A 17,298-nucleotide genomic window follows, 5' to 3' on the forward strand; every position below is an offset into this window, starting at 1 on the left:
CATGGAGGGACTGTGTCTAATCAGACTCAATACCTGTGGACTGCATGGAGAACACAGGCCAAAGTGGCCCCGCTACACTTTCTGAGAGGGTGCAGCATGCAATCCTCCATGTGCCAGCCAGCTCACTTTATACAGGGTCCTACTTTCACCTATCTCTGCCTTAGGGAAGCTAGTGATGCTGTCAGCACCTACCTGAAAAGTAGTCCTTGTACTCAGGGCATGCAGGGATTGGGAGTGTGACTAATCCTTGTGTGCGAGTTCATGAGGGACAGAGACTAATATCCTCCATCAACTCTTTTGCAGATCATTGTAGGTCTAGTCACAATCTAGTCACGTCTAATCACAATCTAGTGCAATGAATATGTGGTCTCATATGGATCTGAGAATATTTGGATAACACACTAGGACAATTTCTGTTTTCATTTACAACAGCTTAATCTGGAGTAACTCCACTGACCTCTGTCGAGCTACTCTGGATTTACACCAGTGTAAGGGAGCAGAAGTTGGCTCATGGTCCCTGCCTCAAAGATCTGACAATGTAAAGTCTCTTTATGGCATTCCTCTACACAGAGGTAACCTCAATTTATTTCCATAGGAGTTACACATATGAAACTGAGGGCACTTTTGAGCCTTAAATAGTTTACAGTCTCCATGGAATCTGATTAATGCAGATATACTCTTAGGCCTGTTTGATTCAAAGAGCTTCATTCAGGTGCAGGGGTCCACCTGCATGGATCGCATGGCAGAATCAGTGCCTACACTTAAAGCTAAGTGGTAGAATCCACATAAACTGCAATCTAAGATTGCAAATTCAAATAACAGGCCGTGTTCTTTTAAAAAAAAATCTATGGAAAATAAATGTAAAAACTATGTTACCATATTTCCATAGCTGAAATGTTAAATATTATACCCCGGTGTGGGTGATACTGGAACAAACTACCAAGGTGTGATGGGGTTTAGAAACCCCACACTGAGACAGGGACAATGGAAGGGCTGGAGCAGTACTGGTTCAAGGAGGCCCCGCCCTCAGGCACTGCTAAGCAGCTGCTGGGAGAAGACTGGTGTAAAGGAAACTTCAGTAGCCTGGCGGGAAGAGGGAGCCTAAAGAGGCAATTTCCTGGAGGAGCACCACAGCATGAGAGGAAGCTTCTACTGAAGGGACAGGACTGTTCCCTAAGAGAGGGAGAACTATAGGCAATGGTTCAAGAAGGCCACAGACATTGGCCCTAGACTCTGTGTGCGGGGAGGAGTGGGGGGTGGACGTAAAGACTCTAAGTCAACTGTGACCATGCTGAAAACTGTGGTGCAATGGTGGTAGGAAGTGGCCCAGAGGAAGATGAGCAGTTGGGCTGGCCAAACTTAGGCCAATGCATGATGCTTCACTTTCAGGACTCTGGGCTGGGACCTGGTGGAGAGGGAGGACCCAGGTCCCGCTACCCACCCCAGAGCTATGCTCCTGGCCCCAAGAGGCAGTCCAGCTACAACCTTACCCAGAGGGCAGGGTCACCCTGAACTAACAGAAAGGCTGGAGTTGGAGGCTTGCTGACAGCCCAAACCAGTCCTCTGTAGACCTATAGAAGGACTGGAATTGGGCCCAGACCAGTAGGCCTGCTGACTGAACAAATCACCCTGCTACATAAGGGAAGTAGTATATTCTCCATCTCTTGATGTCTTCAGATCAAGACAGGATGCATCTCTGGAAGAAACGCTTTAGCCAACATAAGTTATGCTTAGTCAAACACAAGGTACTGGAATCAATACAATGGTAGCTGAGTCAAATTCTATGGCCTGTGTTATGCAGGAGATCAGACTAGATGATGTAATGGTCCCTTCTGGCATTACACTTCTTCACAGATTCATAATTCATAACCATAATTTTGATTTATTTGTATTTAAAATCTGTCATAACATTGCATTAACATTGTTGTCTATTTTTGCATTTAATCCAACTGTGGCTGATATATATCAAGAATGTATTCACAATTTGGAATATTGAAAAATATGAATGGAATCAATTATCATCCACATAGGACAATTACATTATTTTCACCTCTCTGCACATACTATGACGTAATCTAACTTTATAGAAAAATAATGGATTTTTTTCATTACTATTTGAATGGAGTAGTTTCCACATGTGTAGTTTTAGTGATGTAGGTAAAACTCAAAAGCTCAGAGATTTGGTTTAGAGAGGTAATCAAACCATGGGATACTTATTTGATTTGTAAAGTTTGGATGGTTGATAAACAAACTTTATAAACCTCTTAAGTCTACAAAAACTGCCTGAAAATCCTACCAAAATAGGTTCCTTTTTACAAAACAGATTTCTTGTTCTTCCACAGTAAAGTTGACAATACTATGAGAAGTCTTTCTTGTAATCTTTTGGCACTTCTGCTTCTGCTCTCAAATGGAGCCTGGAAGTGCAGAGGTACACTGAAATGAAAAGTATTTTTTTAAAGGGTAAGGACACTTTCCCAAATCTCTGAAAAAGTTCTCGTGTGGGTTCAACTCAGCTTTTCAATGAAGCTTTGAGTCAGTTCTTATTTTCTCCAATCAGTTTTCCCATCTCTGTTAACTGTAGGGCCCAATCACCCTCTTTCATAGGGACTCTCACAAGAGGACTACTGGGGAGGAAACCTGCACAAGATTCTCCTTGCTGTGCTATTAGCCAGCTCTTCACCCAGGCGCAACATCTACCCTGTAGAAAGCCTCCCTGGTGAGATCTAGCCAATTGGATGACTATAGTCATTGCATGAGTTGCCAGTGATCATAGCACAAACCAACCTTTTCTTGAAGATCCAATATTTTATTTTCAAGCAATGAATGTTACAAGCAAGAGCCTCTACAATACAGTTCAATACATTAGATAATTATCTCCCTGATTCCATAAAAAACGTATTGGGCCAGAACCTCAGCAGGTTTAAAGCAGTGAAGTTCTACTGACTTCAACAGAGCTATGCCAATTTATAGCATCTGGGGATTTGGCCCATTAAAACTAATTGCACATCCAACAATTTGTGAACAGAGGCAGCTAACAAGAGAGTTTCAGAGGGAATTTGGAGAGGGACCATGAGAGGCTCAGTCCTACCTGTGATATGAAGATGGCCAGCGATGGAATAGTGATGGTGACCTGCAACAGATGTACCATGTTCTCTTTCCTGCTTGAAGCTGAAGGGGCTTCCTGTGAATGAAGTGCAGCTTGGTATCTGTGCTGGGAGAACAGATTGTTGGATTGGAGGGGTAAGTTGAGTTGCTATTAAGAATGAGAGAAGCTGAAGGGTTCCTAGATAGCCAGTTTGGGGAAACACCAGTACCCTGGTTCAAGAAAGAATGGGACACAAAGGAATCAGTGAGAGAGGAAGTCAGAAAGGAGGCCTAGCGGTTCATAACCACCAGAGGCAAGAGGTCATGTCAGCATTCTACATGGTTGGAGACAGATGAAGATGGGTGGGCTGTGAGCACCAGAGAAAAGAAGCAGGAGAAATTCCACACAGCTAGAAGTTTTGAACTGATACTGGGTCCTCAACTTGGAAACGATGGAAGATACCTCTCAAGATTCAGTACGTCCAAGGGAATGGAGAGATATATGAGACACACCTGAGGATGGCAGCTCGGCTCAACCTGTAAGAAAATAATTCTTACCTGCAAAGAGTTCTCCAGCTGTCCAAGGCAGATAGATGATCCTAGTTGGAGATTCAATATTCAGAAGAATTGAAATAACATTCTGCAAGGGACAAGCAGACAGCAGGATGGGGTGCTGCCTTCCTGGAGGCAAAACATGGGATGTCACTCTAATATTGGATAGGCAGACGATGGGCAAGAATCCATTAGTGACGCTTCATATTGGCACAATTGACACAGTGTCATGGGATATCTTACAGTAGATAATTTCAGGGCACTTAGAAGTGTGCTGAATAAGAATGTCCAAATCTTCTCTGAGATGATTCCTGAGATCATGTCCCTTGAACAAAGGAAAACAGAAGGCAGAAGATTCTGGAAGTAAATTGCTGAGTAAGTGCTATATGGTGGAGGGCTTTGGTTTTATGAAACATTGGTCCACCTTCTGTGGGGAGAGGGGACTCTATAGTTTGGATGGCCTCTACTTCAAGTAGAAGCGGGACCAATCTCCTCAGGGACAGTGTGGTTAGAGTAGTCAGGAGGAGATTAAACTAACAACCAAAGGAAAGGGTAAAAAGAGGGAAGGGATGAGCACTGAACATAAAATCAAGACGTTGGGAAAAAATAATCAAGGAACCAAAGGGCATGAAGAGAATAAATTCTTTAATTGCCTATACAGCAATGCCTGGATAATAAATAAAAGGAATTGGAATTGCTCACTTATTAGCATAAATTCAGTCTATATGGTATTACTGAAACCTGGTGGGATGATTCACACAATTAGAATGTTAAAATCAATGGTTATAAACTATTTAGGAAGGATCAAGTGGGCAAAAGTGGAGGGGGAGTGGCACTCTGTCAAAAATGGCATTTCCTGTTTCTGAGTCACTGAACTCAGAAAAAAAAAAAAAGATCTTGAATGCTTATGGGTCAATGTCCTAACAGCTAAAACACAAAATGGAGCACTAATTGGTATTTGCTACAGATCGCTAATCACACAAAGGAACAAGATGACCACTTCCTCATGCACCTCTCTACAATGTGTGGGGGAAAAATCTGAACGATCATGGGGGACTTCAAGTTGAGTGACATTCGCTGGAGGTCTCACGCTGCCAGTACTAACACAACTTTGGAATTTCTAAAGATAATGGATGACAGTTTCCTAACTCAAAAAGTGTTGCAACCAACACTAGGGAATTCTATATTAGACCTTGTCCTAACAGGTAAAGAGGAACTGATCACAGAACTAATACTTAATGATAGCTTAGGTACAAGTGACCATCGCTTTATAATGTTCAAGCAGAATAAAATTCAGACCAGTAATATATATTGTTGGTGCTTTAATAGGACCAATTTCAGAAAGCTGAAAACAATTATGAGCCAAATCAGCTAGGAGGAAGACTTTAATCAGAAAAATGTGAATGATAATTGAGAATCATTTAGGAACACCTTACTAGATGCCCCAAAAGCCACAATTAAGGAAGAAGGCTCTGCTGGTTAAAAAAACCCTGTTTAAAGGGCAAGTGAAGTCAGCTGTAAAAAATAAAATATATATAAATACAACAATTGGAAGAAAGGGGAAGCTGATAGTAATCAATATATATCAGAAGTTAAGAATTATAGAAAATAGGTAAGGGAAGCCAAGGGACACAACAGGAGAAATGGATGGCCAACAGAGTTAAGGACAATAAGGAGTTTTTAAAATATATTAGGAACAAAAAGAATCCTGGCAATGCTATTGGTCCATTACTAGATGGAAGTGACAGAGCTATCAATAGTAATGCAGAAAAGGCAGTAGTATTCAGTAAATATTTCTATTCTGTATTTGGGGGAAAATAGATTATATAGACTCATCATATGGTGATGACACTCTTTCCATTCCACTAATATCTCTAGAGGATATTAAAAAGAAGAAACTAAAGTTAGACATTTTTTAAATCAGCAGATAACTTACATCCAAGAATTTTAAAAGAGCTGATAGAGGAGTTTGCTGGTTTGTTAATGTTGATTTTCTATAAGTCATGGAGCAATGGAGAAGTTCAAGAAGTATGGAGGAAAGCTAATGTTATGCAATATTTAAAAAGAGTAAAGGGGATGATCCAGGTAATTATAAACCTGTCAGCCTGACATTGATTCCTCGTGGAATGGCTGATATAGAACTTGATTAATAAAGAACTGAAGGAGGGGAATATAAGTAATGCAAACCAGCATGGATTTATGGAAAATAGATCCTGTCAAACTAACTTGATATCTTTTTATCTTGATATCAAAGGTTGATAAAGGTAATAGTGTTGACATAATACACTTTAATACACTTAGACTTCTGTAAGGTGTTTGATTTGGTACTCCACGATAATTTGATTAAAAACTAGATTGATATAAAATTAACATGGCATACATTAAATGGATTAAAATATGGCTAACTGATGTAAATGGTCCTTTCTGGCCTTCCAATCTATGAAACTATGAATGTTGCTTTCAGTGTATTTTTAAAAGTAATCAATATTCCATTTTATCAGAGAAGTTTTGTTTGTGAGGAAGTAGCTGCCATTAAAGTGTTGAAAATCATGCACAGCATTTGTATTATTAGATGTTCTTCTGTCTGCAATTAGCAAAAATATAAATTGGGGATAAAACTGGGCCAGACCCTTCCCCCCCTTCTGTAAAATGGTTTAGATCCATTGATTTAGACCAGCTGAGGATCTGGACCATAGCGTTCAAATAGGCTATTTTCTAGATGAAATAACACCACTATTTTTTATAAAAATGCTAAAGGAACAAGGGTCTTTTAGACTCACAGCTTCAAGTTTTAACGAAGAGAATTTAAAATCCTTTTCAGTATCTCTCAGTCTATGCGCAGTGTGCCCAGCTATTTGATAACATCATTATGAGCCAAGTAAAGAGGCCAGACGGTAGCCTGCTTGTCAAGAATATGTGACATAGACTGAAGTTGACCATATTTACATCCTGGGTCATTAGAGAAACCTCATTTGAAGAGATTGGCCACACAATTACCCTGTCCTGTTCGAAACTGGTTCAGGGATGACCACAGGTGCCTTGGCAGGTCAAAACCTGGTGGGAAGATGTTTGGGTCAGTGACAAGAAAGTGATTAATGACTGTTATTACTAACCATTCGTTACGCCAAGCAGATTCCACCATCATGTTCTGTGGTGACATAAGTGACCATAAAGGGCATCTAGAAGACAGGCGAACTGGCAGATGGTTGAAGACGTCTGAGTATAGATGCAAGTTGCTGTTCTTATGGAGAACAGCGGGGGCAATGGATCAGTGTTCACATTGCGGTTCCCATCAGTACCCAGCCTGGGCCGAGGAAGCTCATGATCCAACCAGCAGAGCAAATTCGGTGACAAATCTTGGTCACATGCCATCTGACTGTGATCCCAATTTATCACCATCCTTGGACTTTTGAGCCATTGGACCAGCGCTTTGAATTCTTCAGCTTAATGTTGAGGGTCTGTCAGCAGCCAAGTGCAACGTCATTAGTCTCTTTTCAGCATGAAAATGTAACTCAGACCAACACCTTATTTATGTTGGCATTACTATGTAGGGCCTCAGTCCTCCAATTTACAGTGTGTCAGTGACTTTACAGGGGCTGTTTGGTTGCAGAAGAATGTCTGAACATTATAATTTCAGTGCTGTGGTCTAGATCTCTGAAAATTAGGTTCACAATGAAAATGCAAAACTCGTAACTACAGAGGTGCTAGCAAGTACTACAATAATGAAGGAAAGGGGTTTGTTTTTTGTTTTAAATAGGATGACTTTCATTACCAAAATAGGTTTCTATTATAACAATCAAAACAAATTTATGAATGACATCATATTCAAATTGTTTTAATAAAGGTCTGTTACAGTGCAAAATCAGATGAAAGACAAATGAACTTGAGAAAACCCATTGACACCAACAAACCCAAAATGCTCTGGATGAAATTTCAAAAAGCTCAGAGATCAAAGGAATAGGGGAAAAAAGCACACAAGAGATACCAACTATTAATTCCTCTTCTTTTTCTAATCTTTGTCAGCTCAGTGTTTGAACTGGATGGCAGTATTAACTCAGTGTTTATATTGGATTAGAACATTCCTGACTTCTACAGCGTCCAAGATAAACATTTTAAACAGATTCTCATCAAAATCAATTTTCCTGGATGGGAGGGACTTTTTGTAATCTTGGGGGCGGGGGAGGGAGAAGGAGGGTGTCACTATATTTTTTTGAGGTTGGGGAAAGAAAGTGTACACTTGTTGAGGAAGGGCAACTGATTACTTATTGTCTATCCAGGAAGAATGGAGAGTGGGCAAAACTAGGTTTCCAAACACGTTAAAGGCTGTGTCAAGATAGTTACCCTTTGAATGAGATAAGCCTAATTTTCCTTGTATATATAGTAAATCAAGAGTGACTCCAGTTTTAGCTGATGTAAGAGAGGAATAGCAGGGCTTCTTACTTTGTATGTTCACAGCACATCTCTCTGATCATGGCGGTGCAGCCTTCCCAGGAGATCACTTCCACAGGAATGCATTGCCACATTTGGAAAGTGGTGGAAAGGCCAGAGGATCCCTTTCTGAACCAATCTTCTTAAAGTTCTGTTGGCCTAGCAAAGCAAAGATGAACATTCCACTGGATGGGATTTCTCCATTTGGCTGGCTGTCTTTCATGGAATATTCCAGGTATCAATAGGCAGAACCTTACTGATTTGGATGAAAATTGGAAAACCAGAAAAGCCTGATTGCCACTAATCCGATTGGTGTGATTAGATAGGTTCTGGCTACTGGGGTGAGGCAGTGACCTCAGAGGCCTGTGGCAGGGCAGTGATGCCCTTTGGCTATAGGGGTGAGGCACTGAGCTCAGCATTAGGGTGAAAATTAGGATTTAGATTTAAGGTGAGGGTAAGGGGTTAGGACTGGTGGTTAGAGTTAGGGCACAAGAGAGCTTCCTGTGCCTCCAGGGCCAAATCAAGAATATGACAGCCTCTTGTCTCCCCGCTGTGGCCAGCCCCTCCCAGCCAAGCCCCTGTCCCTGTGTGTGGGAACGAGGAGCTGGGCTGGTATGCAGTTTGGCCTATATAAACAACAAAGAGTGTGACCCTCTAGGGAAATGTCTACACACACTGTGGAATGAGCAGGAGAGAGCCTCCCAGCCCTGGTCAGTGGATTCAGCTAGGAGGGCTTACTCTAGTGCTTTAAAAATAGCTGAATGCATCTGATGAAGTGAGCTGTAGCTCACAAAAGCTTATGCTCAAATAAAATTGTTAGTCTCTAAGGTGCCACAAGTCCTCCTTTTCTTTTTGCGGACACAGACTAACAAGGCTGCTACTCTGAAAAATAGCTATGTAGACAGTGCTTTGAAGTAATAGGGAGCAGTTAGTATTGCTGAGGCTAGCTGTGTCTCCACAGCCAATGAAAGATTTCTCCCTGGGCTCTTGCCCTCTGGAGTTCGCTCATATCCAACTAAGTTATTCAGGCTATGCAATGGAGCAATTGTTTGTATTGCTATGCTCTTTATCCACTCAGATTCCTTTGAAATAGAACACAGCAGGTCTTGTGCATGAGTGATGCCACACAGTAGTATGCAGGAAAGAAAGTACAGACTTCTAGCTATTTTCCATTTCTGAGGGAAATTTGTCTGAACAGAATAGAATTAGCCAGTTTGGAATCTGGCCAAGATACCAAGGTTAATCATCCCTAACTCTTGAGAAATGTGCAATGGGATCTTTGAATACTACCTGACTCCGGGACTTCAGTTTTGGCTCCTCTGAAAGACAAGTTTGTCGTCCTCTTCCATTGCCTTTCACATGGGGAAAGTGGCAGAAATCCCTTTATACTAAGGTCACAGAAGAGTACCATTGAAAGAAACCTTAACATGTTCAATTGATATAACCTCTGAGAGAGTGAAAGATGCTGTCTGGAAATGTTTCACAAAATGAAGGTAAGAATATTTCAGATGAGCCAAGTCCACAGTGTGGAGACTGTATGATGTAATCCAGATGTATCTCAAACTGGCATTTTCATATGGAAAGCTTTTTTTCCCCGCAAAAGAGAGGAAAAACAATTCTAGGGGAAATCTGAAAAGTATTTAGCAGTTTAGTCCTTTGCATTTTTTTTTGTCAGTAGCTAGTCTGAATATCCCTTGCTCCAGTTTTCCATCATCAATTGCTCGAGTTGCAAGAAGTTACATAAATCATATATATATGCTTATTAAGGTGGAGGCACACAGTGGTAGTGAAGGAGAAGGTTTGTTTGTCATCCCTTCCTATTTATGCTTCCCACAGGAGGGACTGCAATTTCAGCGAGCCCTTAACTCAAGGGAGAACAGGGACTGTTCTGCACCTCCTCCCCCATTGGTGCACTTTAGGAGCAAGGATGGGCCTCATGACCTCAAGCTCCAGCCCTCAGTGGGACCGGCATGCAGTGAGGAGCAGGCTTCACCCCATAAAAGGAATGGTAGCAGGTGTTCCCCCTGTGTGCTGGGAAGTGACGAGGAATTCTGTTTCACTGAATGCGCCCCTGAGGTTGTTTCAGTTCCACATGCTCCCACTGGGCTCGGCTTAATAAGCACAAGCTAGCGCTAAATGCTTAGGGCCATAAAATACTGGCACGCTGTCATTTAAACAATTTGGAAAAGCAATAAGGAAAACCTTATACAAAGAACTTACATAAAAATGCATCAATCAAAATGACTGAATACATGAAATGAACTCCATCACTTGGCACTGCAATGGTTCCAAGAGATTTAGGTGGAAAAAAAATATAAGCTACAGGAAAATGAGTTGAGGGTTGGAGGACAGAAAAATAAGGAGAAAAAGGCAGCTCAGGATATGTAGTTGGTTGAAAGAAAAAAGGAGTGAAAAAAGGAAGAATGGATTCAGACATACACTAAATTCTTTAAAATTGTTGTTTAATAGAGAGCTTAATGCCAAAATATTAAATTACCTAAACATGGCCCTGAAAAGTAAAATAAGGGGTTTTCTGAGTATGTAGGTTGCACTGATTACAGATTTTGAAATGAAAGCATTACGATAGAAGTTAAAGCCTGTGGTGTGGCTAAGAAAATCCAGGAAGGGTAACTTCACTGGTTTGACACATGCAGAGGATCAGTGATGGGGGCCTGGTGAAGATAGCATGGTAGGAAAGGAAGCGATGGATGGATTACAGCAAAGAAGATGGTACACAGGGGGATCTTAGTGCCACCTCAGACAGACTAAGATGGTGGATGCTTGCACAGTAACCCAACCCCAGTCGATGGAATAAAGGGAAAAAGTGGGTTGCACTTATTAGTACTACTAGTAGTACTGCAGTAGCACCTGGGGGCCCCAGACATGGACCAGGCCCCCACTGTGTTAGGAGCTGTACAAGCATAGCAAAGACAGTCCTTGCCCCAAAGAGCTTACAGTTCAAGTATAAGACAAGAGAATAGATGAATACAATAAACAACCTGGGGGAACACAAGGAAACAATGAGACAGTACTAGTCAGCATGAAAAACAGTGGTCACAACACACCAGCAGCCTAGCTGTTGTCAAGTTTTTGTAGGCATCACCGTGGAGCAGAATTTTAAGGAGGAATTTGACAAAGGATTATGGGGTTTTGTCAATGTTTGAAGATGGGGAGCTACACTCATGCATGAGGGGCATCCTGGAAGAAAGCACAGAGATATTGTTTGAACACTTAACAAATGGGGAAATGAAGCTGGCATCATTGAAGAGTCAAAGTAGGGGCAGTGTGTGCACAAGGGTGGGGGGGTCAAGCAGGGCCATAGCCCCCCTAATAATCGGTGAGGGCACAGAACTTCTCTGCATGCTCCCCCAAAAGCAGTGAAATTTAAATTCCTGTGCATGCCCCTGAGTTGGGTTGCAAGTATCAATAGCAAATAGGTTGTGAAGGACCTTGAAAGCGAACAGGAGTAGTTTGTGTTTGATGTGGTGGTGAAGGAGAAGCCAGAAGAGGGGTGGAAAGACAGGGATGATATGGCGGAAACAATGAGCCAGGAAAATGACTTCTTCAGCAGCAATTAGATAAAATATAAGCCAGGCAAGATTGCATTTGCAAGGAGGTTGCACTGTTTAAGACACAAGATGATGTGGGGCCTGGATAAGTGCCTTAGCTGTGTGGATGGAGAGGAAAGGATGCTCTACTGAAGTCAGTAGAGTAGCAGTCACATAAGATCTGAATTTGATCAGTTGTTCCTAGCTAATGGAAGCCAGATGTTTCAATATTCCATATCTAAGACCAATTAAATATTTCTTGGTAAGTGATGGAATTTCAGTTCAACAATATTCCGCCCCCTCCCCCCGCTAATACCATAATGAACTTGCTGGCTCATTACTAGGTCCCTTCACTCCCCACAGCTGGATACAGCAAGAGTAGGGCATTGTGTGCCCAGTTCAACATCCAGCCAATAGAGGGCACCTTAATCCGTAGAGTACAGAAAAAGGAAGCAATATCCTGAAGTTAGAAGGAATGGGGATCAAGCACTGGCGAGAAAGATACTGTATGCTAGCAGGAGCAACCTCCTGGGGGCTGGTTGGGGAGGGAAAGCCAGGCAGCCTGACATCTGAAAGGTGGACAGGGAAGCAGCCTGTTCCTCGGGTAGGACCACAGTAGCAGAAGCAGGATACAGACATCGACACAACTGCTCGTGTGACAGCAAGAATATGATTTGGAGCGGCCCACGCTGGTTCTTAACTCTATACCTTTTCCTGGACTGCCCTTAGAAGATGAGTTAGGTATTGTTAGGCTGCTTTTTTGTAAAAGCCATTGTGCTTAGGGTATTCGTATTCTTATTTTTCCAGCCCTAGTAACTGATGTTGCTGACTTGAAATGGGAGCCTTTTTGATGGAGACTCACCTAGGCTAGAGCCCATAAAACCTAGAGCTTGGAGCATCTACAATATTTGCTTCAAATCTTGTGGTATACAGCATATGCTACCAGACACTTAGGTGAGCCTGGTGTACTGTAGAACTCATGGACAACCCGCAGAGGGGTTGGTTATAATACCAGTGTTGCTGATTATTGTATTGCAAATCTCAAAATATTTGTTTTCTTTAAAGCCCCTGCACCTGGAATCCTGGGATTTTATAAGTTTGTAGCCCTCATCGTTGAAGAGAAAAGCTTGAAAACATGTCCCAATTTTGTATCCTACTGGTTCAAAAGCTGAAAATCAAATAATTATTTTATATCTAATGATTTTTAAGGCCATCTCATAGTTTTTGGATCAGATTCATTTTTGGATATTGGGGTTGGCAATGTCTGAAGATCTTTTCATATGCAGCTAAGGCTATGCAAAGGCTATCTATTCATATGCAGCACAGTTGCTATGCTGCAGTTACTAAAGCAAAAGGGACTGAAATCTTTCCTCATCCGTCCTACACTGCTGCCCATCACAGGAATATCTCAGCATTTTCCATGTTAAATCGACAGCAATAATGACCTTCCAGCAGAGTTCATGAAGTCTGGGCTCTTCCTTTTTTGGGATAATAAACACTCTGGTAGGGGTATGGTTGTTTTAGGGTTTTCCTTTGTCTCTTGGTTGACTTGTTTGTTTTTGGGGGGAAGATGACATTTAGGTAGATGAGGGTATCAATATGACAGTGCATTGACTTCGCTCTGGATTATTGTGTCACGGATAGCTGCATTTAAGCAGCTTTAATGGCTTTATCATGAAGATCATTTGATGATATAGTCTTAATATATAAATAAATATGGTAGTGTTTTGAGACCCCATTGAGGTACCAATGTGCTAGCTGTGGTACTAACACAGGAAAGCAATCCCTGTTCGGAAAAGTTTACAATCTAAGCCACGATACAGCAAGTTGGCATAACAAACAGTCGGTAAGAATAGGGAAAGCAAGACAAGGAAAACAGTAATCACATATTTACATAGACCAGCTGTGTACCCAGGTAGATGGTTTTGAGTTGGTAGGGGTTTTAATAAATTATATGCTGTAATTAAGATAGATACCAGAAGTCTGTCTGGATATCTGCAGAGCCATCTTCTGCAGTATTACAGTATAAGTGAATCTTGAGGACAGGGTTTTATGGACTACTTTTGAAGAGGATGTGCTATCTACAGAGGCAGCTTGAAAACGGAAAGCTAGAAGATGTGTTTAGAAACTGTGGTTGGAAGCTGCCATCATTGGCAGAGTAAAGGTGACAAAGGGAAATACAACGAGATGCAAGAGTGGCTAAGCAGGGAACGGCTAAATTGTGAACAACCTTAAAGGGAAGGATCAGAAGCTCATATTGGATGCAGTGCACAAGTGGGAGCCAATGGATGACTCACAAGGCCTGATAATATGCAATTGAAGTTACTGGGAGTTTTACCATTGACATCAGTGAGCACAGGATCAAATTCAAAGAGGGCAGGACATGGTCAGAATAACAGGCCACAAAGATTATTTTACCAGCAGCATCTTGATTGCTCCTCAAGGGAGAAAATGGCTGTCAGGAAGCCGAAAACGGAGGCGTTTGCGATGGTCAGATAGGAGTTTTAGCTGTGTGGGCAGAGAAAAGGCTAAACTTTAGAGCTATGATGTGTGAAGAAGCAGCAAGATTTGGACACAGTTTGAATATGTGGCTCTAGAGAGGGCAGAATCACAGATGACTCCCAGATTAGGAGCCTGAGTAATAAGGAGGAGATTGATAGTTTCCACAGTGACGATGAAATGGAGGAGTGGGCAGTAAAATAAAGAGTTCAGTCTTCACCATATTAACTTTAAGTTAGTGGTGTGTCATCCAAGAGGTGATGTTAGAGGGGAAGGGTGAGATGTGGTATTGGATGAAGAGAAACAGGTCAGGAGTGGAAAAGTAGATTTCTGAGTCATCTACATGGAGATGCTAGTTGAAGGTGTGTGAATGGAGAAGGCAACCTAGAGAAAGAGTGTACTCTGTATATAAAGTATGCACATGAAATTCATTGTCTGGAGCCAAGAGTTCATCCAAGATTGAATCCTAAATAAATAAATATCTTGAATTATTTTCATATTTTTGGTCTGGCTATAAAAGGTGCTACTGAAGTAGCTTAAAATACAGTAAAATATGAGCTGGTCTGCAGCTGTAGAAACAAATGTACATTCTACCGAAAGCCAATGTCATGATTTTATATGAAATATTATTTTAATGTTCTCATTTTTCACTCAAATTAAAAATACCCTACCTTGTTTGTATTAGGATTATTTCTGCAGTCATTTCCCTTTAAAGTGTTCGTCCTCAACAGCAGTAGGGTGGGCTTGATTCTGTGTTGCTCCGCATCTTGCATAGTCACTTACAGCAGTGCAAACTGGGTGTAAAAGGCTAATATTCCCGTGCGCTAGCATTGCACGTTCACTTTGCGTGGGCGTATGAGACTATACATGGTGCAGCATCATGGAGAATCAGGCCCTTTCTCTTGCTGTAGGTTCCCCCAAAGAAATTCAGTGCATATCCCAGTCTAAATACAGCCATCTGTATTTTCCAGCTGTTGGGTACCATGAACAAGATCTTTCACTGTACCCAGTTCTCTACCGATTCAACCATGTTACTTCAGTTTGACAGTCACATATGTTTTTACAGTTCATTCAAATCGTATCTCCTCAGCTAACAGAGGCTACTAGTCTGAAACAAAACATTAAACATAATCATGTGAAAAGATAACAATACACCTACATTTGTGTCCCACAGAAGCAAAGGTGGAAAGTACATGCTGTAGTATGCTGCTGCTGTTGCTACTATTGAATTACACACTGTCCAGCAAAAAAATAAATACACATATATCCTGAAGACAAATAATGTGATGCCGCTAGCCTTTCAAAAACACTGAGCACAACATGAAACATTACACACAAGTGACCTAGTCACCTCTTTTGTAAACAAAGTCTAAAACATCTGAGCCCCAAATTGTGCAGCCGGTGTTATATGTAGGGTTGATGAGCGTCACTGTACTTATTCCCATTTAATTCCAACAAAAACAATCTCCCTCTTCCTAGTGGGGTAGTGACTGTAATACATATTTGATGTTTGTAACACAGCTCTAATGACTGAGTTTGGAGAGGAGGAGTAATGGGCTACTCTCTGGGCTAGGTTATGACAAGACTGTTCCACAGGTGCACATGGAGAAGGAGTGCCCAAGGAGCCTCCTCTCTTTGTTGCCCGTGCAAGACTCTGCCATAAGTTCAGTCCCCATACTCAGGAGCCAAAGGGGGTGAGGAGGAGGCAAGTTATCTGCAGTGTACTAAAGGACAGTGCAATCTGTTCAGTCTCCTTAGCCCTGAGTTGCTCAGAGAGAAATTCTGCTTCTTTGGAGACATACTCTGTCTCTAATCTCCCCGTGGGACCACACAGCACTCAGCTACCCTCTACTCAGGGCACTGACTAGGTTCTGTATTTTAACTCACTGTGCACAGGTGTGGATATTCTCACACCCCTCTGCCCCCATCAGAGTCCTGGCAGCTGGTGACTAGCTGGTAAGTACCAAATCTAACAGCTGTGTACCAGGTTTACATAACATTTTGTATGTTATTGCTGATCTCTGAGCAGCATATGATATGGGTTAGTGCTTTGTGTACTAGAGGGTGTATTGGGAAGGAAATCCATTAAAGAAGCTTTTCCATAGATCTGTATAACTGTAAATCCCAAATATATTCAACACAGTTATAGGAATTCCCTATCTGTGTCAAGTGACTAATAATGCCTCATCTGTGTATTATTATAGCAAACATTTGGTTAACCCATTAGTTTTAGTAATCTGTATTTCATCTTAATATACAACTAGGTCTAAGAGAAAATTGAATGGGTATAATCTTTTGTTTGGTACTCACAGATAAAATATGGGTAGGAGTTGCTCTACCCTGTCCCTGAAGAACGTTTCCAGTATCTTCCCCAGTGGTGTAGCCTAATTTTTTGAGGGGAGGGGGACTTTGGTTTCTTGGATCTCCCCGTGATTGGTTTTAAACACACTTTATATTTACCTATTCGCCAACCCATCAATAGCTTCCCTCTCCAATGAAGTTTAAAATATAGCTGCTCTAGATTTTTGTAGCTCTCCACAATTTCTTCAACATCTTCAACAACATTTAATCTTGATATCTTGTCCTGGAGATTTAAAGTATTTCGATGTTCTCTTGCCTGGTATAAGTGCTTTTACTGTCATACTCTAGGAAATTTAGGTCACATGTTCATCAGTCCCTGAAACTAAGTGGCTCTTGGATTTTTCCTCTTTTTTTTAAAACAATGGTCATTTCTGTCAGTTATCTTTCTTCTTTTAGGGCCTACATTGTCTCCCTGGATGACTATTCAGCTTCAGTTACTGTAAAACATTTCAATCTTATTTTGTGCAATCTTTTGTTTTACTATCATAGATTTACAGTCACATCATCCTGTTTTTCCTGTGGACCTGCTTTTTTTTCTATACAGTACTTCACCTACAGTCCTTCATGTCAATAGATGGTTGAGTTTTTAAACACTGGTTGGAATTTTCAAAGAGGCCTACAGGAGTTTGGCACTTGCTTTCCGGTGAAATTCATAGGGGAAAATCCCTTGCCTTTATTCCTGTTCACTCTCTTTAATTTTTAGTGGATATATTACTAGATAGCAAGCAAAACACACAAAGGGCAAAAATACATCCTTTCCAAAGAAGCTTAGACAAATTTTCTTCTCATTTGCACCAGTGTATTTGTACTACAGTTTCTTTGGATT

This window comes from Caretta caretta, chromosome 3 (genome assembly GCF_965140235.1).
Source record: "Caretta caretta isolate rCarCar2 chromosome 3, rCarCar1.hap1, whole genome shotgun sequence".
Taxonomy (NCBI): Eukaryota; Metazoa; Chordata; order Testudines; family Cheloniidae; genus Caretta; species Caretta caretta.